The sequence below is a fragment of the Lactuca saligna genome, chromosome 5, assembly GCF_052625555.1.
Source record: "Lactuca saligna cultivar CGN05327 chromosome 5, ASM5262555v1, whole genome shotgun sequence".
Taxonomy (NCBI): domain Eukaryota; kingdom Viridiplantae; phylum Streptophyta; class Magnoliopsida; order Asterales; family Asteraceae; genus Lactuca; species Lactuca saligna.
Genome location: NC_136421.1, coordinates 208752359 through 208775678, shown reverse-complemented (window position 1 = coordinate 208775678; position 23320 = coordinate 208752359). Strand labels below are relative to the sequence as shown.

Sequence of the window (23320 nt, the reverse complement as noted above, 5' to 3'; positions counted from 1 at the left end):
CAGGAAAAATATTTAGGTCAAAACAAGTTAAATTGAATTAGTTATGCACAATTTAAAATTTGGACAGATTGCTAAAAAAGTAAATATTGCTAATTTTAGTGGTGAAATATATTTGATTTTATTTACCTTGATGGCTATATTCGAGAAATGCGTATTTCACATCGTATGCTGATCTTAGCAATTCAAAGGTAAAGTTCCACCTTGTTGGAGTTTCACCACACAAAAACCTTTGACTTTCTACAGCCGCATCCTTCATGGCTTGTTTAAAGGTCTTGATCCGTTGCGGGGAGGCTCTAATGTATTTCATCGCATCTTGTAGGTTTTTTACATGATAAACTTCGTATTTTAACCCCATTTTCACAACTAGGTTTATGATATGAGCCATACACCTAATGTGAAAATGTTTGCCATTCTCGTAAATACCCGGTAGTTCTTTCACAATGATGTTGATTGCAGCATCATTTGTCTTGGCATTATCAACGGTCATCGTCATGACATTCTTCATCCCCTACTCGTTTATGCAAATTAGCAACTCCCGGGCCATGTCTTCAGCTTTGTGAGTATCAACCTCTCTAAAGTTGACTACCCTTTTGTGCATGACAAAATCTTGGGTAATGAAGTGGGCCGTGACAACCATATAATTTATCTTTTGACACGAGGATGTCCACGTGTCGGTTATCAAGTGGATGGCTGTTTTGGGGTTGCTCAAATGTTTGTACAACTTCTGCCTCTCCATTAAATAGAATGACACAACATCACGAGAAATTTTATTCCTTGAAGGCAATTTCACCCTACCATTGAGGGCGTTCACAAATTCTATGAATGCCTCGTTTTCAATGAATTTAAATGGTAGTTTGCCGCTGGTGAAAAGGCCTAGCAAGGCAAGTTGGATCCTAGTATCATCATGTTTCCATGTGTATACATGACCCTCACCATTAGGAGCTTTCGTAAATGACAACTTTTGTTGTTTGTCATCAACTTCTTTCGGTATGTTGTCTGGATTTAACTTGCACCCATTAAAATGTTTATTTATTGAAGTTTTCCCATTCCGGTTTGGATCCGCAGCTATTAATGTAAACAACAAATACATTCGGCCCACTTTCTTTCAATTCCATCATCCTCCTTTATCCATTCTATCTCGAAGTATTTCCAAACAGGAGCGGTACAATTATCTCTACCCTCACCTCGTCTAGTTGGGTTAATCCGGTCCCTTAACTCTTTTTGAGTCTTTTTTTGTTTTTGGGTTTTGGTTTTGTTGGGTATTTTTCTTGTGTTCGTTTTTGTGGTGGTGGTGGTTTTTTTGTTTGTGTTGGTTTTTTTGGTTGTCTTCGTTTTTGTGGGGTTGCAAATTTTCGTTTTTTTGAAGGTTGTTGTTCTTGTGGCTCCTCTTCTTGGTTTGATTCATCACTTGGTATAACATTCCATGCCGGTGTTTCTTCTATATAATCTTCTTCTGAATCTTCTCCATAATCCTATATTCTCAAAATAAAACATATTATAAGTCATATTATGTTTAAATGCTGAAAAATAAATATAAAAAAAAAAAAAAAAAAATCAGATTTGACACCCTTTCTTCTGGGGCTTGTAAGTCATTCAAATTTTAACCAAATCAAGCGTTTTTATAGTCTAAATTCAACTACAAATCCTAATCTACTAGTAGGAAAAAGATTCAGGTCTAAACAAGTTAAATTGAATGATTTATGCACAATTGAACAATAAAATCAGATCACGTTTTATTGCTGTTAAAAAAAAAAAAAAATCAGATTTGACACCCTTCCTTGCGGGGCTTGTAACTCATTCAATTTTTAACCAAATTAAGCGTTTTTATAGTCTAAACTCAACTAAAAATCCTAATATACATGTAGGAAAAAGATTCAGGTCAAAAAAAGTTAAATTGAATGAGTTATGCACAATTGAACAACAAAATCACATCACGTTTTATTGCTGTTAGAAAAAATAAATCAGATTTGACACCCTTCCTTGCGGGGCTTGTAACTCATTCAATTTTTAACCAAATCAAGCGTTTTTATAGTCTAAAATCAACTACAAATCCTAATCTACATGTAGGAAAAAGATTCAGGTCAAAAAAAAGTTAAATTGAATGAGTTATGCACAATTGAACAACAAAATCAGATCACGTTTTATTGCTGTTAGAAAAAAAAAATCAGATTTGACACCCTTCCTTGCGGGGCTTGTAACTCATTCAATTTTTAACCAAATTAAGCGTTTTTATAGTCTAAACTCAACTACAAATCCTAATCTACATGTAGGAAAAAGATTCAGGTCAAAAAAAGTTAAATTGAATGAGTTATGAACAATTGAAAATGTGGACAGATTGCTAAAAAAGTAAATATTGCTAATGAGCTAAATGCTAATCTTACGTGATCATCAAAGTCTTTTCCAATCCAATTAGCCAGATTACCATCTTCAATATTGGCATCATGAACATCCGAGTTTCGGTATCTTGATGATGGTACATTTGGTAACCCATCCAAATCCTACATTGTCAATTTTACACATTAATTATATAACAAAAGTACTAACCAAATTCGTAGTTTTGACAATCTTACATAATTACATTCATACTATAAAAAATAAACTAATCTAACAAAAATCTTGCATGTATGTCTACAAAGTACATTGTTAAATGGAGCTTAAAACATGAAACATATATTAATGTACAAGAATCAAGATCTTTTAATTAAGTAGGGATAGGAATGCATATCTTTGGAATGGAGACAACAAAAGCAAAGAAAAAAAAACTTGCATGCATGCCATTATTTGGTGAATCATTGAAGTATTGAAGCAAATATTGAAATATATAATCTTAACACATGAAATATAAATATATGCCCTTACTTGATCTTCATGAACACCCATAGTTTGAATCATTGAAGCAATTGAAGATGAAAATCAATTAATGATGATGAAGAATTGAAGATCGATTGAAACTTGGAGATGGAAAGTTGTAATCAATGGAAACTTGGAGTTGGAGATGAAGAATTGAATGATGATGAAGAGATGTCGTGACTCGTGATTGTTGTCGATGGTCGCAGTAGGGTCGCTGATTCGTTCGTGACTTGGGGAGTTGGAATCACAATTTTTTTTGTTATGGGGACTAAGAACTCCAAGCGACAGCCCAACTACCCAAGGGTTTTATGTAGCCGGACCGGTTCCCGGTTTTGAGCTAGTTCCAACAATCGGTTCCAACAGCTGGTTCTTACCGGGTCCCGGTTCCAAATAAGCACGAAACTGTAGTATAGGTCCCGGCCCGACCGGTTCCATCGGGTGCCGGTTCCGGGACCGGTGCCGGCCGGTTCCCCGGTCCTTTTGCTCATCCCTACAAGAGGGTCATGCCTCTTTGAGAAGTCCAGGGACATAGACATTTGGGGTAAATGCCCAACTCCTTAAACACTGACACAATTTTGTACTATTAATTAGTACTAATAAAAAATGAATTATTATGAGGGAAACTTATATAACGTAGTGTTTGGTTTGCGGTATTTTATGGGATTTAGTACGAATTCAAATATAATTTGGACTAATTCCCGTATTTGGTTGTAATAACATAAGAAATTTAATTTCATTGAAATTCAAGAAACTACCTCGATAAGAATTTTAGAAAACGTTCACAACTCCTAAGAAAATCGATTCAAAACTTTTATCATTTGTTTAATTAATGAGAAATTAAATATCCTTCTAAATTTTATTCCTACATATCTTCCTTTTTTTTGGAAACAACAAATATTATTAATAAAAATAAAAACCCCCGACTAGTAAGTAACTATCAAAGGGAAAAAGACAAGCAACAGAAACAGAGTATGAAAGTTATCAAATACAAAAATGTGATGATGACCACTCTACCTATGAACATATACCATCTTTACCCCTACATTTAACCCACATGTATAGAAATTGATTTGATTTTCTCTACACCATACAAATGACTAATAAACACCTGATTGAACATCTGATCGTTACGATATTTCCATAGATTCCAAACTAGACCATAGCAAATGGTATGGAACCTAGCTTTCATTTTAGGGCTCCTCCCCCAATATGCAGTAAATCTGAGTAGTTCCCTAATGCTATTGTGTGACAACCCAAAATTTCCTAACCGATACATCCTTCATTTTAATCAAAGTTAGCCTCATTTTGCTATTTTGTAATAAGTGTTGGGTCCATATAAAGTGCTTTAGACTTAATACAATCGAGATAAAAGTCTTAGGGAGGGTTAGAATGTGTAAAACATCACAAAACCGGGCCAAACACACCAAACATGGTGTGTGCGGCCGCACACCCGAGTGTACGTCCAGCCAGCCGCACACAGCCAGCCGCACACCCCCTAGCCTCACATTGCAGCCTATATAAAGGACCTAAGTCAACCTTACACCCTTTTTTCACACTCCTTCAAGTTGGAACATTCTCTCTCAAGAGTTCTTCAAGTTTTCCTCTCCAATCATCAAAACAAGTAAGTAAACACCCTTAGATCTTTACAAAAACACGTTGGAAAGACTTTGCCTCGAGTTTGACCCATGAAATCATCATTTTAGATGATCTTCGTGTGTGTACGGCCGCACATACATCATGTGTGACCGCACGCACATCTTTTGGCCCTAAAATGGGTTTATACACTCACCCAAGCTTAACATTGACCAAAACACCTTCTTAGAATCATCATAAAGCCTTGGAAGATCGATTTGGACAAGTTTGTAGGACTGTGTACGGCCGCACACAGGCCTGGCCGCACACACCATGCACAACCGCACACACCCTTTTTAGGGTCCAAAATGGCCCCAAGCTCCCAATCTGGCTAAGCAATGGTCAAAACATCTTCACTAGAGCGTCCCAAAGGCTTGGAACCACGATTTTGACACACTCCATAGTGAGTGTACGGCCGCATATACACTTGGCGGCACACTCTGGCCGCACACACACAGAAGCCATGCTTTTTGTGGCCTTACACTCCGATATAGGGCTATACACTCCTTATGTGCAACCATATGAGTTGATAACACTTAATTCTAAGTGTTTTATGTCCTTAACACATGCCCTTATCACCATTAGTGATTATAACTACTAATGTACTCACATATATGTAATTATTTGTTAAATAGGATTCATTTGCGCCCAAGACTCCATTTGACACCCTACAATCCTATAGCGATCTTTCATTCGAGTTACTCACTATACGTGAGTTCATACCCCTTAATCAACCTTTTAATTTTTTTAAAAGCTTTTATGGGGGGGGGGGATACAAGTTAAATCAAACAAGTTATAGTATCAATCGCATGTGATTTATAACTTGCAACCAAAAAAGGATTTTCTATACTTTTAACTGCTTTAAATGGTTATCAAACTCATTTTTCATGTTAAATTGTTATAGAACTATTTCCAAACTCTTTTAAACTCCTTTGTTTTCCCAAACCATATCTACACCAATATATTTGTATAAGTAAGACTTGAAGGACTTAGGACTGATAACTCACCTTACATGATGTTCTTGTTTGATTGTGGACTTAGGGTACATTGTTATCTTTTCGACTGTCGTTGAATTCTTAGTTATATATATATATATATATATATATATATATATATATATATATATATATATATTTGTGTTGGATATAAAAGTCAACACTTCAATTCAATACCTCTGTCTATCAAAGGTAGGAAACTAAAATTCTTATTTAACTATAATAGGTATAGTTAAGGATTACTGCTCATTACTACAATTACCATGACACTTACTATAGTTAGTACAGTTATGAGTCTATACATGCTAAATACTATGCGAAGAGAATACTACACACTATAGAAGAGAACACTCAATACATTATACTATAATACAAGAGAATATACTAAAATAGAATGTGACATACTACTTCTCGATATGACACTTCACTGTGCGATCACCATGTAACCAGTGTCTCCTGGAGGGAGAGCGGGCATTATGTGTATAGATATATACGGTACAGACACTCCCACATCCCAACTGCTAGCTACAGTCCGAGCCGACTAGGCCCAGGGGTGACAAAATGTCACCATACTACGTGTGACCTGGAGGGTCATCTGTTATTCGATCGTCAATCAGCATGGTTACATACGAGTTCACATTTAGACCTTTAATTAACACATTAAGAATTAAAGGTAAGACAGACTCCCCGAGGTGTATTGCACATTTAATACTACCTGGAGTTTGCATCTTTATTACATTCAGCCGACAGTGATACTGCAAGGGTAAAACATTATTTTCCCAATTACTTTATATGAAAGAAATTTAAAACTATACTTTCATACTTATAGTTTCACTGGGAAAGCTTTTACATTTTCAAAGGATCGAACATGAAAATAACCGAGTCTTGGTAGAAAACTACTTTTGCTGGAAAATATAGGATTTTCTAGGGATCATACTATTTTCAAACCTTGATAACAACTATTATATTACATGATTGTAAACACTTTTATACAAGCAATGACACGAAATACTTATGAACTCACCAGCTTTATGCTGATACTCATTTTCAAAATAACTTGTATTCTCAGGTCATCAGTAGACAGGTACAGATGTAGCTTTTGGGAAGATAGAGCATATACAAGACTCATCTTGTATTTTGATTATACTTTTGGTGTCTAACAAACTGTACAGAACACGCTTGTATTACAAATTATTATACTAATGCAATGGATGTTGTTGATTATCTTTACTATTATGCATTGTTATGATACTGTACATAACGTCCTCCACAATTATTATATTAACGCTTGTATTACAAATTATTATATTAATGCAACGTATTCCGCCGTTCTCGGTTTTGGGGTGTGACAGATTGGTATCAGAGCATTGTTTATAATGAATCAAGTATATTAACCCATAAAATATATACGAACTATAAACACATCAGAATTAAAACACTCTGACCAAGAATATTTACTTTTAAGTAATAAAATATTTAACTAATTATATATATACATCCATCCATCCAAAGGGCCAGTATCATACTAGAACAGAACAAAAGTATTAAGATTGTTGAACAACACAATTAGGCTTAGAGACATATAGTCAAACCTGGGTGGATGTAGCCTGATCAACTACATTTTCCTAGGAGTGACTAGCATGTGCCTAAGAATGATTGTGGTGTTGCAACAAGTATAAAAACTTACCAACACTACTACAAGAAAATTAGAAAAAGAATACTATAGGAGTACTCTGTATTACTATAAATTACATATGTGAGAACTAAAAAGGTCGTTACTAGTAGAGCAATGGTTGCTAAGTGGGTACTATACGGTTACATGTGACTAAGGCGCTATAGACTTAGAATCTGTAATCTTTGCTTCACTTCCTGTTCCTTGTTTGGTTGAGGATTTAGAGTTAGGGTCACTTATTCGAAGGTCTATTCTATTTTGGTCGCATGTAATTAGTATGCACTATGCAGGTATTGGTCTAACTCATAACGATCATCTTATAAGTATCTTAGATTGGAACGCCTATTAACTATTCTTTCCCCATTCTTGCGTAGATAGCATGGCTGGTTTCCAACACTACTACAAGAACATTAGAATAAGAATACTATAGGAGTACTCTGTATTACTATAAATTACATATGTGAGAACTAAAAAGGTCGTTACTAGTAGAGCAATGGTTGCTAAGTGGATACTCTACGGTTACATGTGACTAAGGTGCTATAGACTTAGAATCTGTAATCTTTGCTTCACTTCCTGTTCCTTGTTTGGTTGAGGATTTAGAGTTAGGGTCACTTATTCGAAGGTTAATTCTATTTTGGTCTCATGTAATTAGTATGTACTATGCAGGTATTGGTCTAACTCATAACGATCATCTTATAAGTATCTTAGATTGGAACGCCTATTAACTATTCTTTCCCCATTCTTGCGTAGATAGCATGGCTGGTTTCCACCTTCCCGGTGATCTGTACTATCTGAACCAAGGCATTGGATGATGGCTCAATGAAGAGCTAGAAGATGATCACCCGATCCCTTTGGATGATCACCGTGCAGAAGGTTTTTTGGATAGCTCCGACTCCGAACCAGAAGTCAACAACCTACCCCCAGTAGCTGCAAACCCCAACCCCCGTCCAGCATTTCAAGGTCCTACTCCCATGTGGGCAACAACCTTGAATCGATGGAGCAATGAATAAGGTCAACCTTTACCTTTCAACGGAGACCGAAGTTTTTACAACATAAGCGAGGGAGGTTCAGCTGACCGAGTCTTGCCCATCATGGTCCGTAGGATTACTAGGAACGTCAAACAAGGTCACACAGCCATCGACAGAGTTGTGGGAATTGACGCCAACTCTAACCTTAACACTGTACGTATCCGTCAACTTGAAGAACTTATGGTTAGGACCAGGAGGACCAATGAGGCTCTGCAGCAATAGCTAGCTGCATCCTGAGCTGAAGTCAGGGAACTTTGAGTGCATCAGAGAGCTCATGAACAACATCTTCAGGAAGTTGTACGCCAACTGGCTGATCTTAGGGTCCGCCCAAGGGATACCCGTCGCCAGTAGAAGATGTCAACCCATCTTTCTCTTTTGTTTAAGAAATAGCTTTTTCTTTTCTATGCTCAGCAGAGCACTTGTCTGTAAACATTCCTAAACTTGAAAGCACTCTAACTAGACTTTTAAGCTGCCAACATTTTCCTTATGGTTTGATGTAAGACCTGCTATTAGGTCATTTTTCCCAAACTTATTTACATCAGTAATACCAGTAATATTGGCAGTTATCTAATCTGTTGGAAAATTCTATACTATTATGTTTCCCTACTCTGTGTTATGACTATATCTGACAGTTAGACTATAGCAATTTAGTCCATGAAACACCCTATCATGCTTACAATTGTTTCTCACTATTGTCATCATCCTTATGAATTTTTAGTAAAAGATGCCTCCTCGCAAGCATCCAACCAGAAACCCGCCTGCGAATTAAACTCCGCCTCCACCACCTCCTCCTCCGCAATTCGATGCGGTGATGTTCCAGGCAGCTTTAACCGTAGATGTGACCGCAGCTATGACCCAAGTAAATTCTGGTGATGCAAGTGGAGCGGGAATAGGCACCAACTCCAGACATGGTGAAATCCACTCGCGTACACATGGGTGTACCTATAAGGATTTCCTGAGCTGCAAACCCATGTACTTCAATGGGACCGGATGGATCATTGCACTGTCCCAATGGATCGAAAGGACTGAAGCCATCTTTGAGATGTGTGTCACACCCCAAAACCAAGAACAACGGAAACGTTCCGGGGTGGAGGACGTAATGTACAGTATCACAACAGTGTAAAGTAGTAAACAAGCAACAACATCATCCATTGCATTAAAAGTAAAGTTTTAATAAATATGTGTTCTTTCATTGTAATAAGACACCAAAATATACAATCAAAATAAAAGACAAGTCTTGTATGTGCTCCGTCTTCTCAAAAACCTGGCCATCGTACCTGTCTACTAGTGACCTGAGAATACAAGTTATTTTGAAAGCGAGTATCAGCCTAAAGCTGGTGAATTCATAAGTATTTAAATGGCATTGTCTTGTTTTGGAAATCTGTTATGTATGCTATGTAAATATTTGAATGAAACAGTTGATATAAGTATGAAAACCCTAGAACATCCCTTATTTCCTACTAGTATGAAATGTAGTCTTCTACAAAGACCCGAATGTTTTGTAAGTAAAATGATAGTTTTTCCTTTCTATTGACTAGTACTAAAAGTACTTAGTCTAACTCTTCGTTTATGTGAATGTATCACAAAATAAAGTAAATAGGAAAATGTACTAATGTAAGTGTTATCCTTTTGTATTAGGATTAACATGACATCGCGAAAAGCGAAATGTATAACCTAATGAACATCCGAAGATTGTCCAATTGTCCTATGTAGCAGCAGCAGGGTGGAGGAAGGGTTAGTCCTGTAAACGAATCCTAATATAAGTATTAACCATAGACATCCGTAGATGTTCATCAACCTCTATAGCGAACAGTAGGCTCGAGGACTGGTTAGGCCCATAATTGACTCCTAATATAAGTAGTAACCGTAAGCATCCATAGATGTTCATCAACCACTGGTGCTAATCAGCTGGGATTCGGAATGGTTAGTCTCGTCTAGATATCCCGTTGAACTGGGATAAGCAGGATAATTTACACAGAATGTACTAATAAATCATCCTCGTGAATCACGATACAAGTATTCATGTAAAGTATTCATGTAAGGTATTGATGTAAGGTATTCATGTATCATGTAAGCATATGTAAACGTACTCATGTATCATGTAAGCATATGTAAACGTACTCATGTATCATGTAAGCATATGTAAACGTACTCATGTATCATGTAATGTACTGGTATAGACTCATGAATGAACTGACTCTTGTGTGATTCCTTCTAATAGGAATAATGTTTTGTATCTTCTAACTATCCCTGTGATAATTAATTGGAAGGTAATTGGTTGTTCAAGTTGGTTAATACACCCTTGCTACCCAAGAGTGTGGGAAACTGAATGAAGGATGAAAACTATAACCTCAATACATATATAAGAACATACGTGTATAAGTATAGTTTTATTCAAGAATGTAAAAATGGTTTTGTAAGACATCCAAGAGTTTTGAACAATAATAAAGAGTGAATTGATGTCATTTTAAATAAACGTTTCAAAAGTAATACCTTTGATAACAAAGTATTTTTAAGATAGAAAACCATTTCATGCATCACATTTTGTAGTATGTGAAATCTGCTGAATGAAAACACAGTTATAAATACATATGATTTATTTAATAACATGTTATTTTCTACTTGTATCCCCCCCCCCCCCCCCATTAAAGAATTTAAAATCATTTAAAATATTAATTAAGGGGTATGAACTCACCTGAAGATGGTGGTTTGGATGTACTGAACGGTGTCAGATTGTTAGGTGTCAAGTGAGGACTTGTACACACACTATGATCCTAATGAACATATAATCACACATATATGCACCCAACTAGTCTTAAATTACTAATTGTAAATGTTAAGACATCCTAGAACATGATAAACACTTTATATAAGTGTTATAAGCCCTAAGGATTGCATCTAAGTTGTTGTGGGACAAGGCAATTGGGTTTAGGGTTCCAAAGGACCCTATACATGAGTTTACTCTCTCATACCAATCACACAAGGAGTTTACGGTTGTAAACTCTTGAGTTTATGGCCGTCTCCTAAACTTGGTGACATTTTGTGTTTTGAAGTTCTAAATGATCCCTAGAAGTATTCCAACTTGGTGGATTAATTCTTGGAAGGGTTTAGGGCATAGATACACTCCTTTGAGGAGTTTACGGCCCAAAGGCCAATTCCCTTTGAGTTTACTGCCATAAACTCATATGAAAGGGGTGTTTTTGATGCTTTCAAGTCTCATGCACATGTAGGATAGGTTCTAGACATTTACCTAAAGCAAATGAAGGCCTTAGGCACACTTTGGTGCCCTAGTTTGATGTTCATGGCCCAAGCAAAATCTTAGGGACGTAATCTCTCAAAAAGAGGGTTTTTTGATGTGTTAAAGTCCTTAATTTAAGTGGAAGTAAATCTATGTGATAGTCCAAGGCTTTAGGTGCATTAAAAGCACACTTTGGTCCATGTTTTTGGAGTTCACGGTCCAAGATCTTCTTGGGCCGTGAACACCTAAACTTTTGTGTTTCTTTGTTGTTTTCTTGTCCTAAATAAACCTATATATAAGCCTAAGGTAGTAACACATCACGAGGGAAAGGCTAGGCATCATTCCGGGAGTTTACCGCCCAAGAACACCTTGGGGAGTAAACTCCTAAATCTAGTTGTTTAGCTATGTAATCTATGTTACTAACACATTATAAGCTATATAACTTTACTAGAGAGAGGTACTCATGATTTGGGATGAAAACCCAAAGATTCGTGAGAGAGAAAAATGGCTTTTCTCTAGTTGTAAAAGTGAATAATGAATGAAATTGGTTCAGAATTCTATTTATAGTCCTGAGATTTTTGGCAAAAAATATTTTATTCCTGAAATGATATCTAATATAATAGGGTGTTGGAATAATAGTGTTGCACAAAACCCTAGTGCATCCACTCTCCTGATATTTCCTGAAGTGTAAACCCTGAATTACTCAAACTTATACGAAAAACTCTGAAAATTTACTATGACTGTTATAACTTATATTGAAGTGATATTGTTTGTACAGAATGGAAACTTCAGGCTGTCCCAAGGTGCTCGTGTCCCGAAGAGAGCAAGATAAAGTTCACAGCTTGCACCTTCACTGAAAGGGCCTTGGCGTAGTGGAATGGCCATGTCAAATCACTCTCCTTGGTAACAGCCAATGCCATGGGCTGGGACACACTAAAAGACCTTCTGACAAGGGAGTACTTCCCTAGGGGTGAGATTCAGAAACTCAAGGAGGAACTTTGAAACCTCAAGATTAAGAGGACCGACAAAGTGGCTTTTACGGACAGGTTCTGCGACTTGGCAACTCTGTGTCCTAACATGATCCCCACTGAGGGCAAGAAAATTGAACGATACATATGGGGTTTAGTACCCCCATATTGAGGGAACGTTTTAGCATCACACCCTACGACCTTTGACAGTGCCAAGGAATTGGCCCAAAGGTTAATTGATCATGAGGTTCCTTCCACTCCATCAAAAACCGCGGCGGTTGCCAATGCACTGACCAAAACATCTGACAACAAGAGGAAGCGGTGGGACCAAAAAAAAGGCAAGTCAACTCAATCCTCTTCCAAGAACCAACAGACTTTGGTTGTCCATGCTGCCACTACCCCTGCTGCCCCTGTACCAGCCAAAACATATGCTGGAAACCTACCCAAGTGCACCAAGTGCTCCTTCCATCATAACGGCCCTTGCTGTGAAATGCACAACACTAACTGCGACTGGAAGGGCCATACCGCCCGGTTTTGGAGATCTCAACCTAAACCCATTTCTCAGGTCCCCAGCTCGAGAGTAAGCCAGGCCTGCTATGGCTGTGGCGAAGTAGGGCATTTCAAAAGAAACTTTCCAAAAGTTGGGAATACGGGAGGAACAGGAAGACTACTTGCTATTGGCCACAATGAAGCAGTAGCAGACCCCACAGTAGTCACGGTTACGTTCCTTCTTGATAACTCTTCTGCTTGTATCCTATTCGATAGTGGGGTAGAGAGAAGCTTCGTAAACCAAAACTTTAAACACTTACTTAAACAATCCCCGCAACCATTAAAAGAAACCTTCGTCGTAGAAATGGCTAATAGAAAGACAAAGAGTTCTAAAGAGATCTACATGCGTTGTACCCTCACACTAGATAATCACTCATTCCCAATTGTCACACCCCGAAACCGATGGCGGAAACGTTCCGGGGCGGAGGACATCATGCGTAGTATCACAACCATTGTACATAGTAAGCATAGTAAACACAACCATTACATTACATAAAAATATTTACATTTGTTTGAAAGCTAAGAAATACCTAGTTTATATACAATCATAATAACAAAGTATAGACGAAACTTCTATATGCACCGTATTCTCCAAAAGTAAGCGGGATACCTGTCTAACGTGAACCTGAGAATACAAGCAGTTTTAGAAATATCAGCATAAAGTTATTGAGTTCATAAGCATGCTTTGTAAGGAAAAACGGGTTACTAAATCTTATGAAAATACTTCAGTTCCATTGATAAAGATTTTAGTAAATATAAAAAACCATCATTATTGAGTTATGAAATACATGTGCATGTTTTCCCAGAAAATCCCATATTTTCCAACATGTTTGTCGATTTCCATACGGTAAGAAAACCCTGGTTACCACCAGTAAGTATAGTAGTTTTATTACTAAAGATAAAACCATTAGTTGTGTCCCTGGAATACCCTCCAGTAAGTAAGTAGGTAGTTTTATTACATAAATAAAACTATAGAAGAAAGAAAGTGATTTTGAACAAAGTTAGTTTATATGTATTGTGAGTCGTATAACCATACTGATTTGACCTGTGCCCTCCTTGACATTCTTCAGGCGTCGTACGATTTCCAAAATTTGTCACCCCAGGTGTGCCCGCCTAACTGTAGCTAGCAGTTTAGGTGTGGGATTGTCAGTCCCGAATAGATCTATCCACAAATTTCACGCTCTCCCTTTAGGAGACTCTGGTTATACTACCAGAGAGGATTTATTAGTACCCCGTAGGGCATAAGAAAGATAAGTCTCACAAGCTAGTATTAACTAATTCACGAGGTATTTAGCTGTTATAAAGTTTCGAAGTCGTTTGGAACAAAGTAGAGTATAAATAATTAAACACCAGGTAATTATTTAGTATGATACTCTAGGTTAATAATGGATAAACTAAATCAGACATAGTTTATATATTGACTTTGCATGACATTAAAATCTGGAAGCAAGTAATGAAGATCCCAAATTATTCCCATAATAGTTTGAATGGTTTGATAAGTTCCCATGTTGTTTAGAAAACTATGTAATTATATTTAGAAGGCATCCCTTATGCTCTGCATAGTACAAAAGGGATAAAGGTATCTAAAAGTTTGATCAAAAGTCGTTATAATTACATCAGTTTTTTTGAAATACGAAATCCTTTATGTTTTGCTTGTATTCCCCACCCCCTGAAAACATGAAAAACTCGAAAAAGTGTAGGGGTATGAACTCACCTGACGTGTGTGTGCTGGGTAGGATGCTAGTGTCAATTTAGGACTTAAACACACACGAGGATCCTATGTAACACGAATTGATACATAATTGTATCTAATTAGTCATTAAACCACTAATTAAGCAAGTAAATACACTCAAATGCGCAGAAAAACTTTATTTCAAGTGTTAGGAATGATACGGGTTGCATCTAAGGAGTGTATGGCCTCGTTAAGGAGTTTACTCTTCAAGTGTGAACCCTTAGGGGTGTTTACAGTCCAAAGACCATATCCCCATGAGTTTACGACCATAAACTCATGGGAGTGGTGATATTGGGTGCTCAAAGGTCTTATCTCACTCAAGGACGGGTCCTAGGGTTGAGTCAAAGGGTATGGAAGTGATTGGAACTTGAAATGACCCTTAAATGGAGTTGACTATTCTTGAATGGCTCCTTGGTGAGTTTACGGTTGTAAACACATGAGTTTACGGCCGTAAACTCATGTTTGTCCATTTTTCATGTGTCTTGGAGATGTAGGTTAAGCATGCAAAGTTCTAGACCCAAATATAAGCTATACAAGGTGTTAGGGGCACTTAAAGAACCTTTGGAGGTGTTTACGGTTTTGGGACATTCCCAAACTATAAACTCATTTTTACACCTCTATTTTCATTTTTTGGGGTTCTTAGATCATTCATGCAAGTCCCTAGGCCATTAGCTAAGCATTGGAAGGGTTTTGGAAGGGTTTTGGGGCATCAAAACCTCCTTTTAGGGTGTTTACAGTTTTGGGATATTCCTATACCGTAAACACATGTTCTTTGGGTTTTTTGGATGATTAAACCTCGAATTAGTAAGTATGCTAAGCTAAACATCAAGCTAGGAAGGTTAACTTACAGTTATGAAGCTTGAAAGGGGCAATTCTCGACCAAAATCCAACTTTTCTAGAGAGAGAGTAGAGAGAGAAAGTTCCAAGGGTGTGAAAAAGGTTCAAATGGTGACTGCTCAACCCTTAGATAGGGTTGAGTTCACGGCCAGGTGGGGATCCTCCCAATCCCGACATGAAACGAAGTTTACGATTTTACCCGATTAAATGGCCGTAACCCGACTTAGTTGTGAGCTGGAAATTTTTCCGAACGAAATCGAGGGTATTTCACATGATTTTATTGCTTTAAGACGTATATGAAATATATAACAGTAACCCAAATGTATTTACCTAACTCAAAAGTTAACGAAAAACTTGAATAAAAATAACTTTTTATTAACGGAAGTGGGTTAAAGTGACGGAATAAATTTCGAGTTGTCACACCAATTGACCTCATACCAGTATCGATCAAGAGTTTCGATGTCATTGTGGGCATGGACTGGTTGAGTCTCCATCATGTCGACATCCTATGCTTCAACAAATCCATCTGTCTAAACCTACCGAATAACGAAACCTTGATAATCTACGGAGACAAACCCAGTACGAGCCTTCATGTGATCTCAAGTATTCAAGCCCAGAAGTACTTGCGTAAGGAATATCGTGCATTCCTTGCACACATTGTCAACACGAGCCAGAAAACAAAAGACCTAAAAGACTTCCCCATAGTACGCGACTTCCCCGACGTCTTTCCGGAAGAGCTACCAGGTTTACCTCCCCAACGTCAGGTCGAGTTCAGGATCGACTTAATTCTAGGAGCTACCCCCGTAGCCAAATCGCCCTATCATCTAGTGCCTGCTGAGATGCAAGAACTATCCGGTCAACTTAGCGAGCTGCTCAGTAAGGGATTTATAAGACCAAGCCTCTATTGGTCGCGTCCACTTTTTCTTGGATTTCTTTTGCCTTGTGCTTCTCCGGCTTCACTTTTCCTAACACTAGATTTCGATTGAATGAAAATGATAGAAAATATTAGATGAGGAAAAGGGAAAGTTGGCGGACAAAAGAAATAGTCAAAGAGGAAAAGAAAGAAAGTGAAAGGAAAATAAAAAGAAAAAGAATGGGGTGGGTATGGGTGGATGATTGGGGAAGCTTGATTTTCTTTTATTAGTTTTAAGTTAAATATATATTAACATACATATAAAAAATGGAAAAAAGAAAATTAAAAGGGTAAAAAAGACTTTTCACTTTTATCAGGGACTAAAACCACAAAAAAAGATTCAATTTTGGACTATTGGTGCAAGTCAGAAACTTTTTGAACTCCATCCACAATTTTTGACAAATCACAGGGACCAATTTTGCAGTTTAGTCCTAATTATACATAAACTTTAAAATCCTTCATTACAATTAGCTTATATTAATAAATAGACAAAATTGCAAAAATGGTCCCTGTGGTATGCAAAATTTTCGAGGTTTGGTCCAAACCTCGACTTTTTAGGGTTCAATGTCCTTTTGACATGGTTTGTTTGTGGAAATGGTCCCCCAACTTAACTCACATTAAATTGTTGTTGTTAACTCCATTACGTGCCTTCCACGTGAGGGCATTTTAGTCTTTTCATGTTCTAGGGACCATCTTTGCAGATGGAAATGTCAACGAATAAGAAAATCCTTTACCCCCTCATTTACGACCCCAAAGACACGTCAACTCCTCACCTCCCTCACTCTTCCTTTTCCTGCTCGATTAGAACCTGCAAAAACCCTCTTTTCTTATCCAAAAACCCTAATCGAAGCAACCAAGAGAAGGTGATTTCATATGTTAAAGTCGAAATTGTGTATGTAATGTGGCAAGTCAGACCAAAAAACGAAGTTTTGGAGGTATCATCTATGTATGGTAAGTTGCTTTGTTTTCTTTAACTTCCTATAAAGTATTTTCCCCTTGATTTTCACACTAAAAACACATAGTTTTGACTTTGTATTCATACAAAAATTTGACTTTATAGCTGGTGCACCCACATGGTTTAGTATTAAGCTACATCATGATGGGAAGATTACTAAATTACCTGATATAAAGTATATTGGAGGTGAAGTGCGTTATATTGATTATGTGGACATATATGGGTTCTCTGTACATGAACTTGATGCCATAATGCTTGACCTAAGTTACCCAGACCCACAGATGACTGAAGTAGTTGATGTCTCGGATTCCCCAGTAATATACTACCATTTTAAGATAGTCAATGGCGACTTTCAATTTGGTCTTAGAGCTTTAGGGAATGATCATGATGTTATCAATATATGATATTCATAGGAAACGAAGTTTTTTTAATTTGCAAAGTTTGAAAAAGTTGTTTCGTTGTAATAAGATTTAAGCGAAAGGATACTTATACTTCATTTCAAATCTAAAGGTTTAGATGGAAGTTTTAATTGGAATGTATCAACATGGGAATTCTATATATGGAAACATTATAGCAAGAGTCTGGTCAAATATCATGTCTTTATGTAAGACATTATGAATCGTATCTCATATGCTTCGGGTATAGGATCGATTGCATATGCTATAATGTTCATGTGTTTTGTTTTTCAAAATGCCTAGGGCATTAAGAAGGAAAAGGGACCCGAATTGAATAGGACTAAAATAGTTAAACAACTGTCAATGACGATCTAAGGTTTTCCAAGGATTGGTTGCTGAAGGACAGTTGGGACTATATTAATGGATGGACCATATTGATATAATTCTGAATATATGATTCTTTTTAGAATGGATTCTCATATGGGAAATATGGAAATGTTTCCATAGTGAGAATTGAATATTAAGAATCTATACACAAATTAACCTAATTAGAATTAAGTCATAACTTCAAGGCATAGGCCAAATCCCTAAGTCCAAACTCCTCTAATAAGGCCCAATAGTCTTTCTTTATTAATGGGCCTAACATCCAACATCCAAGAACAATAATGGTCCACAAGGCCCAATAGGCCTAACCATGTCACCTATGGAACAATAACAAGTTTAAGGGCCCAAATATTCTATTAGATCCAAGACTAAGGCTAAGTAAGGACCAAATGGCTCAAAAGCCCAAAGAAAATACAAAATCCACTAGAAGCATACGCCCAACGTACAACCTCGGTACGCTTAGCGTACTAGGTTCTTTGGTGGTACGCACAATGTACAAGATAGTACGCCAAATGTACAAGTAGATTTTGGACATAAAGCCATTAAGTGCTTAATTCATGAATCCGCTTCTTCTAATTCCAGATCTTGGTTATTCTAAAGATCTTAAGGCATAAAGTTGGGAAGTTTATGTCTTTGCATGCCATATGGGAACCCAACACCTTAATTTATCCATTAACAATCCATTTAAGATCTTAAAGTCTTGCATGGTACCACAACACCCATCAAGTTGGCATTTTCATGCTCTTAACATTCCAAGGGAACTCAGATCTAACATTTTTAGTCTATGGAGTTGCTTAAACTCACAAGAGAGGATCCATGGACCAAGAATGGACTTATAACCAAACCTTAACTCAAACTAACGAAACGATAAGCAAGGTCTATACTCTTTACCTCCAAAAGTTCCCCAAGGTGAAGTAGATGCAAGATCTAGAAGCTCAACCATGTCCAAGACTTGATCACCACAATCTCCTTCTTGCAAACCCCCTAAAATGGAGACCAAAATCACATTTAAGCTCAAGAATCACACTCTTTTGCAAACTATGGTTTAGGGACGATAAGAGGCAATGGAGGCTATTTAGGGTTAGGTCCAAATGACATAAGAGTGCTTAAATAAGGTTTGTAGACCAAAGATTAGGGTTTTGTCTTAAGCCACATATGCCCCACATACACCTTAGTATGCCCCGCATACGTGGTGCATGTCCGTGTCCAAATCACCCTAGTACGCTAAGCATAAGCATATGTACGCCTAGCGTATGTAGGGACCTCCTTTTCAAAAATAATTTCATTCCAAGGGTTAAAGGGTAAAGACTTGCATTATGAATATTACACTACCTTCCACACCTATCCATACTCGTCCCAAGAATTTTCTCATGGTTCCTAACTCACTACTCACTACCAATACTTAACGTTATAATCATATATACACATGCTCAGACGATCATACGTCACTAATCTTCCTAGATTCACCTTCTAGGACTCTTCTAACTATATATATTCCACCTCACCCTACTATCTTACCGAGAAAAAGAAACTTATATCAATGTTAATTAACTATCTTATAAATACTTACTACATGCATCTAAAACCAAACAATCATTCGACTGAGAGGTTCATCACTAAAATGATTGGACTCAAACAAGAGCTGCTCAATAGGTCCATATCAACGAATATAAGACTATTTAATTATGGGGGAATGTAATCACAACACATTCATTTTAACATTTAAATAACATTGATATAGATTTTAAGCAATTCATTAGTCAAGCAACTAATTTAACAAGAAATTCTAGCACACTATCCTGATAAGCTCCTTAGTCTATCTACTAGCATGCAATATCATGGAAGGTTAACTACAAGCTACCTCAGTGGAACTAATCATTTCCTATCATATGATCATATATTGATTGCATATAATCATAACATAAGGCACATAAATCAGTTTCATCACATAAATCAGTATATACCATATCACTTAGTCATGATGACTAACTGTGGAGCTCGGACGATTACATGATCTGTATTCTCTTCTCTGAGGAATGTGGTATTTCCCTTCACTTATATTATCAAAGTTGGTCCATTTTACATAGTTTTTCATATAAAAACAATTCTTTTATGAAAATATAAAGTGGTTTGAGTCTAAACACAACAGGAAAAATATTTAATTGTCTCAAACCATTACTTTGATATCAACTTGTAACATCCCAAAAAACCAACCATAAAATTTTGAAAATCATAGTATATTTTTTACAAAATGGTTTCATTTGTATTCATTAGTAACTCATAAAATTATCATTAACTGGTCACGCCAACATATTCATTGTAAAAACATGGAAGCTAAGTTTTGTTTTGAAAACCATAACGTAACGTGGAGTGGTTAAACGAAATGTCATGCCCTTCTGGGAATTTCTAGATATCCTAATCATGCCAGCTCCTTGCCCTTCGAGCGGAAGAACCTACAACTAAAAACATGAAGTAGCAACTATAATCTTAAGGCTTACTGAGTAATCACAACACTCACCCATTATAAAAATCATATGCATTCCACATGATAACACATAAACATCAAGTTATAATCACATAAATTTGATCACATAACATACAATGGCATGCTAAAATATCTTACCATAGTTTGCAAGATTCCCTCCGGGAGGTCTATCCCTAGTTGACTTGGTATTCACCACTTCCCTTCGTGAGGTATGTCATGGCCCAACATCCTTCTGAGTTAACTAGATCCCCCGAGGGGCTGATATCCAGTTAACATACATATAACACATAACCTACATAATAAGTATCTTCTCTTAGTCCTTATCCTAGGAAAAAAGACTATTTTTCCATTACTTAAAGGCCTAAGATACACTTTTACTAATGTTTGACCAAAAATCAAATTGGTCAAAAAGTTAAAGGTCAATGGTCAGGGCTAACCACATTGTGACAAGACACTGGCTACCATGTGGTCCGGCTAGACCATGATCATCGCGATGATCCTACCCACCAAGCCGTTGTCACCTGTTAATTGCTCCGTGAGCTGATTGGTAGATTCAAAGCCTTATTTTGTTCTTAATCCATTAAGACAACCCTAAATTTTTCTAGAAAGCTTCTTTGCATCCCAAAGGACCAAAAAAAATCGTAAATTTATGGACATACATGTCCTCCTAATATAGGTGAAAATGGTGAAAATAGAGTCAAAACTTTATGCATGGCATCAAGCAAGTGAACCACTTCAAATCTGAAACATATGATGTTCTATGCACCTCAAAGGGTGATAAAGTTGCAAACTTTATTAAACTTCAACTTCTCAAAAGTTACATATCACTAGGAAAGTTGCTCATTTTCTAGATCCAAATGGAATGAAACATAAAGAGAGGCTTGAATACTTACAAATGTCCATGAGGAGCTTTGGACTTTAGCTTGCTTAGGTGCTCTAAGACTCACAAAAGCTCTTCTCCCTTCAAGAACACAAAATGCACCAAAAGAGGCTTAGATCTAAAAAGAGAGTTTAGCTTTTTGGAGGACTCCTCTGGAGGAGAAGGAGGTCGAGGATAGGAAACAACCTAGCTCTAACATCCTTTTAAATGTGGCTCATGATCTGAGACCTAGGATTTTGATCCCATAGCAGCGTCGTCCCATGGCGAGTTACCTACCGCGTCGTTGTTACATGGAAAACACCACGCCATGGTAGACACCCTTCATTGCATTGTGGTAAAGCAAAACTCATAAAACCCAAGACTTAAAACATGAACATGCAAAACATAACTTCATACATGAAATGGGTGGCAGATGATCCCTAACGGAGTCAATTGTGTGAGTTGCATAGTGTCATATGCATTTCATTACATTAGTTTAGTATATATTTATTGTATGATAAATACAATCGTTATACTTAGCATAATATGTCTATTCACTTGTGATATAATGTTACGTATTATTATCTTGCTAGCCAGTAGGCAGTAGGCTTTGAGTAGTTAGTTGTTGATGGAATATGTTATAGGTTCATGTATAGATAATGATTAAGTAGGCTTTGAGTAGGCAGTAGGCTTTGAGTAGGCAGTAGGCTTTGAGTAGTTAGTTGTTGATGGAATATGTTATAGGTTCATGTATAGATAATGATTAAGTAAACTATTAGAAGATAATGCTTATGTGATAATAAGACGAAGTAAAGGCAAACGAGTAACTGTCAAAGTAACAACCCCATCATAGGAAGTGGTTATGAAGTATTGAATAGCTTTAGGGCATGTTAAGGTTAGAAATTATATTTTTATAGTTGATAGATTAGATATAACTAGTTTTTGACACTTATTTTATGAACGATAATCATAGTTGGTTTTCCTCCAAATATGTTGTAGTTACACATTGTCATTCCAAAATTTCAGTAGAATTTATAGAAAAAAATTTGGGATAACTTAAAAAAAATTTAGGATATTACACTTAGTTTCGTAGAAAGAAAAAATTGTGAACATTTATCCAATTTTTTATTTTAAAGTAAAAGAAAACAATTTTAAAAAAATTGTGAACATTTATCCATTTGCTCACCCTTCTTGTTTTTGTTTTTTTAGCTATTTTAGAACTTTCCTTAGGGCGATTTCCTAGTAGTTTAAGAAAGTATATAAGTAAAAGAAAGATTTTTTTTTCGCATATTTTCAAAATATTAAGAAATTCTCACCACTGTCTGCTTGGGCCAAGATAGTTCCAAAGCTTCGGTTAGATTGATGAGTGTCCATTGATTCCTCCTAGTGATTTTGGAACTTTAACATCAATACAACCAGATCATAGACTCATATCACAGTTTACCAAACAGGAAAAAATAAAAAGGCGTTGAGGAAGAAACCCACTAACGATTAAAATAATGACAATCCCCAAAACGAAAATTGCAGAACAATTTTTAGCAGAACAGACTTTGTTCTTGTTCTTTTCATGAGCAAACAAAAAGGCCATCGACACCTTTTGTTTCTCCTTCTTCCTTCCCTTTTGAAAGCCGATAGAAAACCCACAAACACATGGCCATTGTGTACCAGAGTCCTGAGGTAGAAAGCATATAGATAACATTAGATATAAACAACACCAAAATTAATAGTGTGGAATCACAAGAAACGAAGGTGTTGATTGTGTACCAGGTCTGAAAAATCGTGTTCATGTGTATGAAGGAGGGACGTCCACTGTGCATGACGAAGGTAT

General features: G+C 36.7%; 1 long non-coding RNA gene across 1 annotated transcript; it reads right to left on the bottom strand.

Moving 5' to 3' along the window:
- Positions 1-13476: 13476 nt before the first annotated feature.
- LOC145047876 (uncharacterized) lies at positions 13477-22994 on the bottom strand. The gene is made up of 3 exons (XR_013682504.1): positions 22978-22994; positions 22809-22875; positions 13477-13557 (listed from the first exon to the last, which is right to left on the bottom strand). It is a non-coding gene; the product is annotated as an uncharacterized LOC145047876 (long non-coding RNA).
- Between the last annotated feature and the right edge of the window lie 326 nt (positions 22995-23320).